The following is a 13,667-nucleotide window of genomic DNA, read 5'->3' on the forward strand; positions in this document are numbered from 1 at the left end:
AGGCCCGTGTACTGTGCGATGTCAGTGCACGTTAAAGAACCCCAGGTGGTCGAAATTTCCGGAGCCCCCCACTACGGCGTCTCTCATAGCCTCAGTCGCTTTGGGACGTTAAACCCCATAAACCAAACCAAACCAAACCGGAATGACTGCGACCTTATCCTTATCTCTTATTCTTTGTTGTTCTTTGGCTCTCATCAAGGCCTCAGCCACTGAGGATAAGAGGGTCAGCGTTTAACCAGCCTGCAGTTATCGGCGCTTCTGGGCTAAAAAGCTATCTTCCAGTTTGTGGTGGCAGGTTTTTTTTGATGCATTGTTAACGCATGAATTGTTGATGCTGCGCTGAACTAGCTTCGAGTGCGCTGAACCAAAAGAGAGTAGAGGGTTGTTGTCCCGAGGCACAAAGGCCAAGCAGACGTGATTGGGGAGAAAATATATTTCTAATTCTAAAAACCGTGTGAAGCCGTTTGTTGGTAGTTCTTGAGCGGCAATCACTGGGCTCACAATGCTTGAAACATTTCTCAGAACTTTGGAATCTTCGGAAGGGAGTACGTCCTGCTAGCATTGTAATATCACAAAGTAATCATCCACGAATCTAAACATTTTTTTCCTATTGCTGCCCTGAAGGTATTACCTGTGCAGCGCTCTGTCTTGCACGGCTAAGTAAAGAAGTAAAGATCACTGAGCATAGGTACAATTTATGAACCGATACAAATGTCATTGTTTTGAATGAAAAGCGAACAGTTACAATCCGCGGATGTCGATCTTAAGTACTACACAGTAGCTCAAAGAAGCCGGCAGTCGAGATGCAACTCGAATTCTCAAAAATTTTACAGCTCCATGCAGGTCTATACAGTTCTTGATGCAACTGACCATGTCGACATGTGGTATGGCATAATATAAGTCCTTTATGTCGACAGAAAAACCGGTCAATGTCATTTCGCAATGATCTTTTAGAAAATCAACCACATGACCTACATTTTTTGCCGAAAAAGGGTTGTTAACTGTTAATAGCTTAAGTTCCTTTTGTAAAAATGGTGCAACCGATTTCTGCAACAGAAATCCTGAAAACAGAAACTGTGAGATAGCTTTTTAGCCCATACCCGCTGACCCTTTTTTCTTAACTGGCTGAGGCCTTGTTTAGAGCCAAAGAATAAAAAAGAATAAGAGTTAAGGCTAAGAGCGCTTTCATTCCCTACACAAACGGGTTTCCACACAACTTAAGAAAGATAGGAGAAAGAGTAGGAATAAATGTTTTATTTTCAGCACCGGATCGCTTGCCAAGCCTTTGCAAGCGCGTTAATCAAATGGGTCGTAAGCACTCAGGTTGCATCATAAACCATCGCGACCGGTTCGTTTCCTGTGCTCAGGGCGTCGTGTGTTCCATTCCCTTGTCTCGCGGCCATGCATGCGTAGGCCGAAGCGGCAGATGCCTAAATAAGGGATGATCCGAGCACAAATACAGTGCAAAGCAACAAATCTCAGGTGATCTCGGCATTCACTGCCAAGGTTATATATGCGCTTCTAAGCTGGGCAACACAACTGTGCTGCGCAGGTGCGATGACAAAACCACACGAGAAATAACTAAAGCTGTAAAAATCGCACATCTTAAAGGGATTGGTTTTTGGTTTATTGGGGTTTCACGTCCCAAAGCAACTCGGGCTATGAGAGACGCCCTAGCGAAGGGCTCCGGAAATTTCTGCCACTTGGGGTACTTTAACCTGTACTGACATCGCACAGTACACGGGCCTTTAGAATTTCGCCTGCATCGAAATTCAGCCGCCGCGGCCAGGATCGAACCGCATCTTAAATTGAGTTCTGCAAGCACCCCCTCCATAGCCCTTAACGATAAAGGAATACAGCAGTCTCAGGTGCCCTCCGTAATTCTTGCTCTATAACTCCTGCAATATACAAACTTCTACACATCGGATAAAAATCGAAGCACTGATGCTGTGTCCAGTTCTAAAATATCCCTTGTCAGGAAGACAATGCAGCAATGCGCAGCAAGAAATATCAAACAAAAGGTGCGAAAATCCTGCATTTGTCTCCCTCCATTAGGAACTAAATCGTAGAGTACGGACGTCCGTCAGAATTCAAGAACAATAAGTCTCTCTTCACGACTCATCGAGGTTGCTTGTTTAGCTGGTAATGCGCACAGGAGCGATCTCTAGCGGCAAGTATATACATGACATTGGCGCACCGGACTGAAGATTTCACTGCCTGTGACAGAACGCGTGCTCTCTTAGGTCCTCTCACTTTCAACTCGTAAATGAGAACAGAGTACTGCGGTAACCCTCTGCGCTAGCGTGAGTCAGCATGTGGCGGATTAAGGCCCCTCGCACAGAGGCCTAAAAAGCGCACATGTCACACTTCAAGCGTCTTTCCTCGTGTGAATTCGCTTGTGTCGAATCAAGTTTGAAGAATGTGCGTTTGTGAAAGGGTACATATTGCACTTGAAGGGTCTCTCCCCAGTGTGCGTACGCTCGTGACGAGTTAAATATGAAGAATGTGCAGCCCTAAAAGGGCACTTATCGCACTTGAAGGGTCTTTCCCCTGTGTGCGTACGCTTATGCTGAATTAAGTTTGAAGATTCTGCGCTTGCGAAAGGGCACATATTGCACTTGAAGGGTCTTTCCCCAGTGTGCGTACGCTCGTGACGAGTTAAATGTGTAGAACGTGCAGCTCTAAAAGAGCACTTATCGCACTTGAAAGGTCTTTCTCCAGTGTGCGTATGCTCGTGACCAGTTAAATCTGAAGAACGTGCAGCTATAAAGGGGCGCTTATCGCACTCGAAGGGTCCATCCCCTGTGTGCGTACGCTTACGCCGAATTAAGGTTGAAGTATCTGCAGTTGTAAGAGCTTCCAAATCACACTCTCTGGGTTTCTCGACGGCCTGTGTGCGATCATGTGGAGTGGAAATTTTAGACTCTGCAGGTGTAGAAAGACACGTGTGGCGAGTCAAGGGGCTTTCGCCAGTGTCCGTACTACCCTGTGAAGTGACATGTCCGGGATATGCAGCTGTAAAAGGAAAGGTGTCACAATTTAAGAGCCCTTCGCCAGTGTGTGTACTACCCTGTGAAGTTACATTTCCGGAGACCGCAGTTGTAAAAGGGCACATAAGACACTCACACGGGCGTCCTTCTGACTGGCGACGCATATCTCCCTTACAGTCACACTTCGCAAACACCGCTTGGTCCTCAGAACATTGAAATGGCTTTCCTCTTGTATGAAGGTGCAAGTGTCTCGTTACATTGGCAAAGTTCGGTGAAACGTAGTCGCAGGAGGGGCAGCTGAACACAGCTCCTTTCAATGCTGGTGGCTGCCGCCCGAAAGAATTCAGTTCCATGAGCGAATACGGCGCTAGGGGTTCTCTGCTGGTAGTGTTCACTGCCCTTCCATGCTGGTCCTTGTCTTCGAATGAGCTCAGAACACAACCTCCGTCGTGGTAGCCAGGAAAGCACATCAATTCTGCGAGTAAAATTAATAGGATGTGTGGCGTTAGGGGAAATCAGTTTTTATTTTTTGTCGCGCACACTCTGAAAGCAATATTTTTTTGCGATGGCTCAAGCATGCCAGACTGTTCGTTGCATCGACTAATAATTCTCGAAAAGATTGATGAGAAAATAACACAGGACGGGGACATTTTTAGGAAACGCACCGCGTCAAAGTCATCCCAAACAATGAGCAGTGCATTCATGCAGTGCAGCGTCTGTCCTGTGTAACTGTGTTCTTGTCTCGTGTGTTCACTAAGCTCTAGCTAATAGGATTTCAAACGCACTCCAATTAGCCCATGTTTCCGCCTTATTAACACTCTTGCAAGCTTTCAAAATAGTGCCCGCCTTCTGTCTTGTGTCGTACGTTGATGTACGCGGTTTCTTGCGGCGTGTTAAGGCAGCTCGCATATGACACCCAATGTAGGCAACGCTATCCAATATATTTTGCTGGAATAAACCGCTATATGTGGTGGAGTTTGACGTTGACGTCTTTCGTAACGCTCTAGCCCGTAAAGATTGAACCGATCATTTGTCCATGTATCGTGCAGAACGTTGTGTGTATTCTATGGTGCATTGACGCGATGAACTTAAACTATTTTCCTCTTGCATGTCAACCTTAACGAAAAACAAAAACCTCTCGCATATAGGATGAGAAATAAACTTTTCAGGAGAAAATTAACAAACGAAAGAAGCATTTAGCGATACCTATCTGCTCATCAGAAAACTGGGATCAAACCTGAAGGTCTTATATTGCCGCGAATCTTTGTAGCGTTTGTTTGTTGTTTTTATTTGTTCATGCTTCAAGGCTGCCGGCACGCCGCTTTATCACTTCGTTTGTGACGCAAGACGCGCCTAGAATTATCTCTATTGATCGCATCCGGAAGGAGCCTATTGTAGTTTGCGCCAGAATGTTCTAGTAACTTCTAAAGCTTTATCTCGAAGATTCGCTATGAGCTTTATAAAGAGCACGGCCGACAGCGGCGGTCATTCTGTTCGACGACCCCCGAGCACAGCTTGTTGCTACGCCGCCGCCGAGTGATTCAGTTCTTTGCGGGCGCAAGTCAGCCCGAATAAAGAGTTGCGTTTAGAAGACATTCTCGCTGTGTTCCTGTTCGCTGGACTGCAGTCACCACTACGTGACATCTGGTGGAGGTGCTGACCGGCTATCCAGCTATGCCCCTCACAATGGAATCTGGTGCGCAGCCAACGCCCGCGGTGCTTCGCCAGCCCCGTGAGCCTCCGTCTTTCCGTGGAGAACCACACGTGGATGTAGAAGACTGGCTGGACATGTACGACCGTGTGGCAGCGCTGAACGCCTGGGACGACAGCACCGAGCTACGAAACGTTTATTTTGCGTTGGATGGCACTGCGAGAACGTGGTCTGAAAACCACGAATCTTCCCTCACGACCTGGGCGACCTTCAAGAAGCAGTTAGTGGGTACGTTTACCAGCGTCGTACGAAAGGAAAGAGCGGAGCTACTGCTCCAGTGACGAATTCAGCTTCCGAACGAGACCGTGACTGTGTATGCGGAAGAAATGCAACGCCTTTTCAGGCGCTCCAACCCTGACATGAGTGAGGAAAAGTACCTCAACTTTCTGATGCGTGGCGTAAAGGAGGAACTGTACACCGGTTTGATCCGAGATCCTCCAAATACCATCGCCGAGTTTTTAGTTGAAGCTTCCACCATAGAAAAGGCCCTTGACGCCAGGACCCGTCACCACAACCGACCACTCCAAGTGCTGACGGCAAGCTGCCCAGAAGATACCCTTGCAAGAGGGTATAAGCTGCAAGATTTGATACGCGAAATTGTTCGCGAAGAACTTCATCGTCTGCTGCCGTCCCCAACGCAGCAGACGCACGAGACTCAGGTGGCGTCGCTCACGGACATCATCCGTGAAGTGCAGCATGCACTTGGCTCCCCGTCACAGACGACACCAACGGAAGTTGAAGCCATGAACTACGCCGCCGCACTACGCAGTCCTGCGCCCCGACGAGAACGACCAAGCCCTCTTCAACAGGCACCAGCTTTACAAGAACGACGACCCCTTGCTCCCGCCCGCCCACCATACAAGCGAAGCAACAAAACTAGGAAATGCGACCAGTGGAGGACTTCCGACAACCCCCCACACTGTTTCCATTCTAGCCATGCCGGGCACATACTTCGCCACTGCCCGTACAGACGCATCGGCCTGCGAGGTTTCGCCATCGACGCCCCTCGACCGCTCCCCGGCCAGCGACCATGAGAAATCGACGACTACCTTCGCAGAGGGGAGTACGTGTCTTCAGGCCGTCTTTCCCGCTCCCCGCCGCCTTTCCGCTCCCCGTCGCCGTCCACCTCACGATTTGCATCACCAAGCCGCAGCTACGCCGCGGCTGTCCGAGGAAGGTCCCCTAGCCCCCGTAAGGGTAACTAAACAAAGCATTCTGTGGAGGTCAGGTTGCTTGCCGAGGAAACGACGAAGATCCTCCAGCGACCACGCCGTATGAAGACGCCGCACCTACTACACCGACGACGCATGCAACAACGTCGACCACGACGAAAACCGCCTTCAAAACTACGCCGCAATCAAGAAAAGCTCCGACCACACGCCCCACCCACGATTCACATACCCGACGAAGCCGTAACCCGACGCCGAGGACGACGTGTAACTCCAGAGCCAGGACATTCGACTTAGAAGTGGTTATCGACGGCCGGAAAGTCACCGCTCTAGTCGACACAGGAGCCGATTATTCGTTGAATAGCGGACCATTCGCTGCGCCAATGAGGAAAGTAACGACCGCTTGGGACGGCCCACAAATTCGCACCGCAGGGGGCCACCTCATTACGCCATCAGGACGATGCACAGCGCGAGTAACTCTCAAGGGACATACCTATCCCGCGACCTTTGAAGTGCTACGGCAATGATCCCGCGAAGTGATCTTGGGCATGGATTTCCTTAGTGAGCATCAAGCGATCATCGACCTGCGATCCAAGATGATCACACTTTCCACGGATGAGGCCATCCCGTCGACGAGAACTCCGGAACATCACGTTGCGCTTAGTGTCTTGGGGGAACAAGTGAGTGTCCCACCCCGCTCAAGCGTCATCGTCACCGTAGGCGCCACAGAAGCGAGTGACACTGAAGCCATTATCGAGGGGAAAATGCAGTTGCTTCTTGTCCGAGGAATCGGCATTACAAGAGGCATCGCACAGTTCCGCAAAGGCCAAGCCGAAGTACTGCTGGCTAACTTTAGCGAAGAATACCGGCACGTTAACAGAGGAACGACGATATCATTCCTCGACGAAATATCCGACGTACGAGACTTTTTCGCGCTCTCCGACCCATCCGTAGAAGATTCTGCTGACCAAGAGAACTCGCCCACTTTCGACATAAGCCCAGCCCTGCCGCGGAACAGACAAGACCAGATCTGCAATCTCCTACGAAGCTACAGCGAGTGCTTCTCGTCATCGCCGAAGATCCGACAAACGCAGATTGCCAAGCATCGCATTATAACCGACCAGCACGCCTGACCTCTCCGCCAGAGCCTCTACCGAGTGTCGCCGCGAGAACAAGCCATCCGGAACCAAGTGGAAGAAATGCTGCTCGACGACGTTATCCAAACTTCAAAGAGCCCCTGGGCGGCACCTGTTGTTCTGGTGAGAACGAAAGACGGTGCACTTCGATTCTGCGTTGATTACCGGCGCTTGAACAACATCACAAAAAAGGACGTCTACCCCCTCCCTCGCATCGACGACACACTGGACCGGCTCTGCAACGCCAGGTATTTCTCATCGATGGACCTCAAGAGCGGCTACTGGCAAATTGAGGTCGATGAAAGAGATCGCGAGAAGACCGCATTCATCACTCCAGATGGCCTCTTCGAGTTCATGGTGATGCCATTTAGTCGCTGTTCCGCACCAGCCACATTTCAGCGAGTAATTGGTACAGTGCTGGCAGGCTTGAAGTGGCAGATTTGTCTGGTATCTTTAGATGACGTCGTTCTCTTCGCGTCGAACTTTGAGAACACCTAAAAAGGCTTCGAACAGTACTAGACGCAATCAAATCGTCCGGGTTAACCTTGAAAGCAGAGAAGTGCCACTTTGCCTATGAAGAGCTGCTGTAACATTGTTAGCAAGGAGGGAGTACGCCCAGACCCGCAGAAAACAGCTGCTATTGGAATGTTTCCGCCACCGGCCGATAAGAAAGCTGTGCGCAGATTCCTCGGACTGTGCGCGTATTACCGATGTTTCGTCAAGAACTTTTCGCGCATTGCCGAGCCACTGACCCACCTGACAAAGGCAGATGTGTCATTCAAATGGGAAGCGCCGCAAATAGAAGCCTTCAAGGAACTTCAGCGCCGTTTACAGTCCCCACCGATCCTCGCGCACTTTAATGAAAACGCCGAGACTGAAATTCATACCGAAGCAAGTAGTGTGGGCCTAGGCGCTGTCCTCGTTCACGGAGTAGAGAAGGTCATCGCGTACGCTAGCCGTTCCCTGTCCAAAGCCGAAGCTAATTATTCGACAACTGAGAAAGAGTGCCTTGCCATCATCTAGGCTACGTCGAAATTCCGCCCCTACCTGTACGGACGACCGTTCAAGATGGTCAGTGATCACCACGCAGTGATCACCACGGCTCGCCAGTTTGAAGGACCCCTACGGCCGCCTAGCTCGATGGAGCCTGCGGCTCCAGGAGTTTGATGTAACCGTCGTTTACAAGTTCGGGCGCAAGCACTCTGACGCTGACGCCTGTCACGAGCCCCTGTAGATGCACCACCGCCAAACGACGATGAGGATGCCTTCCTGGGACCCATCAGCGCCAGCGCTTTTGTACAACAGCAACGCGCGGACCCCGACATAAAATGCCTAATCGAATACTTGGAAGGCAAGGTTTCTTCACCCGCCGCCTCGTTCATGCGAGGATTGTCTTCGTTCTGTTTACAGAACGATGTCCTCGTGAAGAAGAAGTTTGCAGCGAGCAAGACAGCCTACCTCCTTGTTGTACCTCTAAATCTCCGCGGAGAAGTTCTTCAGGCCTCACACGACGAGCCTACAGCTGGACATCTCGGGTTTTCTCGCACCCTCCGCCGCATTCAAGACAAGTATTACTGGCCCCGACTATCTGCCGATGTCGCACATTATGTGAAAACCTGCCGATATTGTCAGCGACGAAAAACCCCTCCAACCCGACCAGCAGGATTTCTGAACCCCATTGAACCCCCCTCAAGGCCCTTTCAACAGATCGGCATGGACTTGCTTGGCCGTTTCCCGAAATAAACATCTGGAAATAAGTGGATCATTATAGCGACCGAGTACCTCACCCGCTACGCCGAGGCAAAAGCTCTGCCGAACGGAAGACCAGCAGAAGTCGCCAAATTTTTCGTGGAGAACATTCTTCTGCGACACGACGCCCCCGATGTGCTCATCACTGGCAGAAGAACAGCATTCACGGCGGAACTGACGCAAGCCATTCTACATTACAGCCAAACCAGCAACCGGAGAACAACTGCATACCACCCGCAGACCAACGGACTGACCGAGCGCCTCAACAAAACCATCGCCGATATGCTCGCCATGTATGTCGATGCCGAACACAAGACCTGGGACGTCATCTTGCCTTACGTAGTCTTCGCCTACAACACCGCAGTGCAGGAGACCACCCAGATGACTCCTTTTAGGCTCGTCCATGGCAGGGAGGCCACGACCACGCTGGACGCCATGCTGCCGAACGTTACCGAGGAAGATAACGTCGACGTCGCCGCCTACCTACAACGCGCAGAAGAAGCCCGAAGACTTGCCCGATTAAGGATCAAAGACCAGCAGCGGACCGATGTCACACCCTACAACCTACGAAGACGCAACGCGGAATATAAGCCAGGAGACTGAGTCTGGGTTTGGACGCCCATTCGCCGCCGAGGATTGAGCGAAAAGCTTTTGCGGCGCTATTTCGGCCCGTACAGGTTCTTCGTCGGTTAGGTGAATTGGACTATGAGGTCGTCCCTGACCAAATGACTGCATCCCAGCGACGCCGCGTACGACCCGAAGTAGTCCATGTCGTACGCCTCAAGCCTATCATGCGCGCTAAAGGACGCCCTGTTTCCACATTCGGTGTTTATTTTTGCAAAATCTGTTTTTGATTATTGATAGGCGCATTATGTTCTAAAGCATGGAGTCGATGCTTCTTTGAGAGGGGATTAATGCCGCGGATCTTTGTAGGGTTTGTTTGTTGTGTTTATTTGTTCATGCTTCAAGGCTGCCGGCACGCCGCTTTATCACTTCGTTTGTGACGCAAGACTCGCCTAGAATTATCTCGATTGATCGCATCCGGACGGAGCCGATTCTAGTTTGCGCCAGAATGTTCTAGTAACTTCTAAAGCTTTATCTCGAAGGTGCGCTATCAGCTTTAAAAAGAGCACGGCCGACAGCGGCGGTCATTCTGTTCGACGACCGCCGAGCACGCTTGTTGCTACGCCGCCGAAGAGTGATTCAGTTCTTTGCGGGCGCAAGTCAGCCCGAATAAAGAGTTGCGTTTCGAAGACATTCTCGCTGTGTTCCTGTTCGCTAGACTGCAGTCACCACTACGTGACAATATACTGTGACACCTAAGCACGTGCTCTCCAAGAAAAATTTGTCATTCATAATCCAGGCGTACAACAATGTACAACTCGTCAGCGTTAGTGGCGCACAGGAATAATCTGAGCAGATCTGTGTAATGATCACATCAAATAGTGGCCCTAAATCACCAAGAAGAATCGAAAGACTAAGAAGGAAGGAATTGAACATCGAATGCACAGATGAATCATCTAGCATTTCAGCATGCATGCGAGCTATCAGTATATTGTCACGTTGTAGTGACGGCAGTCCAGGGGTCAGAAAGACCCCAAGAAGACCTGAAAACGAAGCTCTTTACTTGGGCTGACTTGCGCGCGCAAAAGAACTGAAACACTCGGCGGCGTAAGCAACAAACGTGCTTGTCAGTCGTAGAACTACGACTGCCCGCCGCTCGCGGCGTCGCTCAATTTAAAACCACCAAGGAAACTTCGAGATAACAGGTCAAGATCATCTACAATAATCTAGAAAAAACGTAGATGCAGCTCTTCATGGCTGTGATCAATCGAGATTAGTCCGGTCGCTTCTCGCGATACAAACAAAAATGATAACACCCCTTTTCTGTGGCCTTGAGCACGAACGAACGGACACTAAAATGATACATGGCATTACTCCCCTCTCAAAGAAGCATCGCCTCGATGCTTTACAATGAAAATAAACACGGAGAATATAATCTTCGAGTCCTTTAGCGTTCATAATAGGGCTTCAGGCGTACTACATGTACGACTTCCGGGCGTATGCGTCTTCGCTGAGATGCTGTCGTGCCGTCGGGGATGACTTCATAGTCTAGGCCACCAATGCGGCGGAGAACCCTATACCGGCCAAAGTAACGTCGCAGCAACTTTTCACTCAATCAACGGCGGCGAATTGGTGTCCATATCTGTAGAGGGCTAGCATGCGCCATGTGTGTTTATTCCCCCCCTCCCCCCTCCTTTCTTAGCGGCTAAGGAAGGGGGGGCTGCGTCGTTGAGCGGGCCCCAGGGAGATATGTGGATGCGTGCGGTCTCATTAGGAGCGCCCATCTTTCGGTCGCCTTTGGTGTCGCCGCTGCAGAACCCGGAGAGCCCCCGGCGGCGGGGCTGCGAGGAGAGCGCAGAGCGGGCTCACCCAAGCCTCCCATTGTCCCCTTTTGGGGAAGGACGCGTGTTTCTCGCCGCTCGGTCGCTTTGTGCCAGTGCACAAAGAACCAAGAGCATAAAAAGGTCAAGCCGCCGTTTCATCTTACGCCGAAAGCTCACCGCGGCTTCACAAACGCCACTTGCGGCCCAATTAAGTTTCGGACGCTTCGTTCGGAGGTTCGACCGCTTTTCTTTTGAGAAGAGAACACTGCCGAACGAAGCGGGGTCCGGTGCGTCCGGATGAATGGGAGCTGTGGGCGGCGGTGCAGCTGGCTGGCGTCCGGGATAGCCCCGAGGCTCGACAACGCGGGCTCAAGAAGCGGGCGCGCGCAGAAGACGCCGCCGCACAGAGCGAGCACTGCCACCTGCTTAATTGAGGACAGTGGCGGCCATCTCGACTTATGTCGCCGCCCCGACCCCGGAGGACAACTGGTGGCTTCGGCAGTCCATTGTGATCCGACTCTTATCGGAAAGTGGATCTGCGCTCCCGAGCGATGTTTGCGACAGTCGCAGCTGGGTTGGGGCCGACAATTGCCCTAGTGCCGGGAAGCGTCAAGGTCACGGGTACTGGGGAGACCGACGTTGGAGTGTCTTGCTATGTTGGTTTGTGTGTTTTGCTTCTTCCTCTTTAGGGGAGAGAGTTGGTCTGATATAGTGGGATTGTTTCGCTATGTGGTTTGTAAGTATTTTGCTGTTCTTTCCATAGGGGAGAGAGTTTGTTTAATACGGTGGGAGTGTGGGGCGGGGCACGTAACCCGGGGGGCCAATCCGTATGTGTGTGAATTCTCGGAATGTACTATGTTTTAAGGGAAAAAGATGCCCTTTTTACAGTATGTACATTTGGGAGAGAGTTATGTGCCTTAAGGAAGTTGGAGGACGGGCCACACGGCTAATAACCAATCGTGTTAAGAGTTTGACACGATTGGATGCTGATGAATGTGGGTCGGGCCCATGTGTCTTTAAAACTGGGTCCCGGAGCCCGGAAAAGGGGTTCTGGGCTACGGAGATAGATGTAACGCATCTTCGGCTATGCCGAGTAGGGGCCTCCCCTAAATGTTAGCCAGTTCCATGTTGTTGTTGTGCTCACTGCTCAACTTGTATATATATATGTAAACTATTGTATATAAAGCTTCAACTCATATCCCCTGCAAGTTCTCGTTGTTTGCAAGTATCATCTCCTATAGACCTTCAGCCTTCAAGTAATAGCAAGCCGTCTCCATCGTTGTACCACATCACGTGGGAATGCAGTAAAAACGACAACTTTCGCAAAGACCCGAGTGCAGAACAGTGGGAGAGCCGGCTCTCCAGCGGCGATCTGGGTTGCCAACAAGGTCTTATCCAGCACGCCCAACGAGCAGCGAAGCTCAGCGGGGCCCTGGAATAGGGGCACCGACCCTGTGAGAAGAAGGAAGATGGACCTCTTCTTTCTCGTCTGCTACTAGCACCTTTCTAGAGCAATTAAAGTCTTTCCTACCTACCTACCTATCCGACGGGGCACCCCTGGTGCAGAAGAACGAAGAGAAAAAGAACCTATTCGCTTTTGCTATCAGAAGGAAGCAAGAACGAAACTTTACTGGCGCAGTCGACAGGATCCTGTTGCTGTCTGAAGGAAGCGCAGGAAAAAGGGAAGGCAAAGAAGGGGAGACGTCCAGGCATCAACAAGTCGAGCATCGGCGGTTCGGGAGGACGAGGCGCAGGCGGAGAGTAGCTGCAGCGGTCGAGGAAGCCAGGTCCCGTCATCGGAAGTCAACTGCCATCGTCTCCAGTGGAGCGGCGACAGTCGAGGACACCGACGGCAAGTGGCAGCTGATCGCAGGCGGACAGCTTCAGGAGCAAGAGCGAGCAAGTGAGCGGCAAGGACCTCAGCGATCGTCCAGCGGCGCGTAAGGGCTTCCGGTCAGGAAAGCAGCGCGTCGAGGCGGAGACTCGACGATCACCTGCGGTTCAAAGCAAGGTGACGGCGACGGGCACCGGTAAAGCGGCGTGCGACAGCTCATCGCAGCGTGCGGAAAGTGGCTGTGGACGCGACCCCAAGGAGCTGGCCATGCGGAACGTCGCATCGAAACTGTGAGTTTCCTTGGTAGCATTGTTCACGTCCCTGTCCGTGTGTTTCGAGCCGTTAGGACAGTCGAGGGGTACGGAAGCGGTATGGAGGGCCATCTATGCCGAACCACACTCAATGTGAGGGACCAATTGGAATTATGGAAGGCGCGCTTAGCGGACCTGCAGGCGCAAATTGCAGAGCAAAATGCTGGAAAGGCGCTGCCTCAGGATCGGGAGGTGGTAACAGCGAAGCTTGAGCAGCTAGGGCTCGAAGTGGCTAAGCTCAGGGAGTCTAGAAGAGCTAGTCAACTAGCCATACAGAACTGCTCCGAGTCCCGAGAGGTGAGGCCGTCTGCGCTGGAGGGCAAATTGATATGCTTGTCCAGCGCAGGCCAAGAAAGAAGCAGGCAGGACGCTGTAAGCAG

This window comes from Amblyomma mixtum, chromosome 7, assembly GCF_055824585.1.
Source record: "Amblyomma mixtum isolate Tamu chromosome 7, ASM5582458v1, whole genome shotgun sequence".
In the NCBI taxonomy this organism is placed as follows: domain Eukaryota; kingdom Metazoa; phylum Arthropoda; class Arachnida; order Ixodida; family Ixodidae; genus Amblyomma; species Amblyomma mixtum.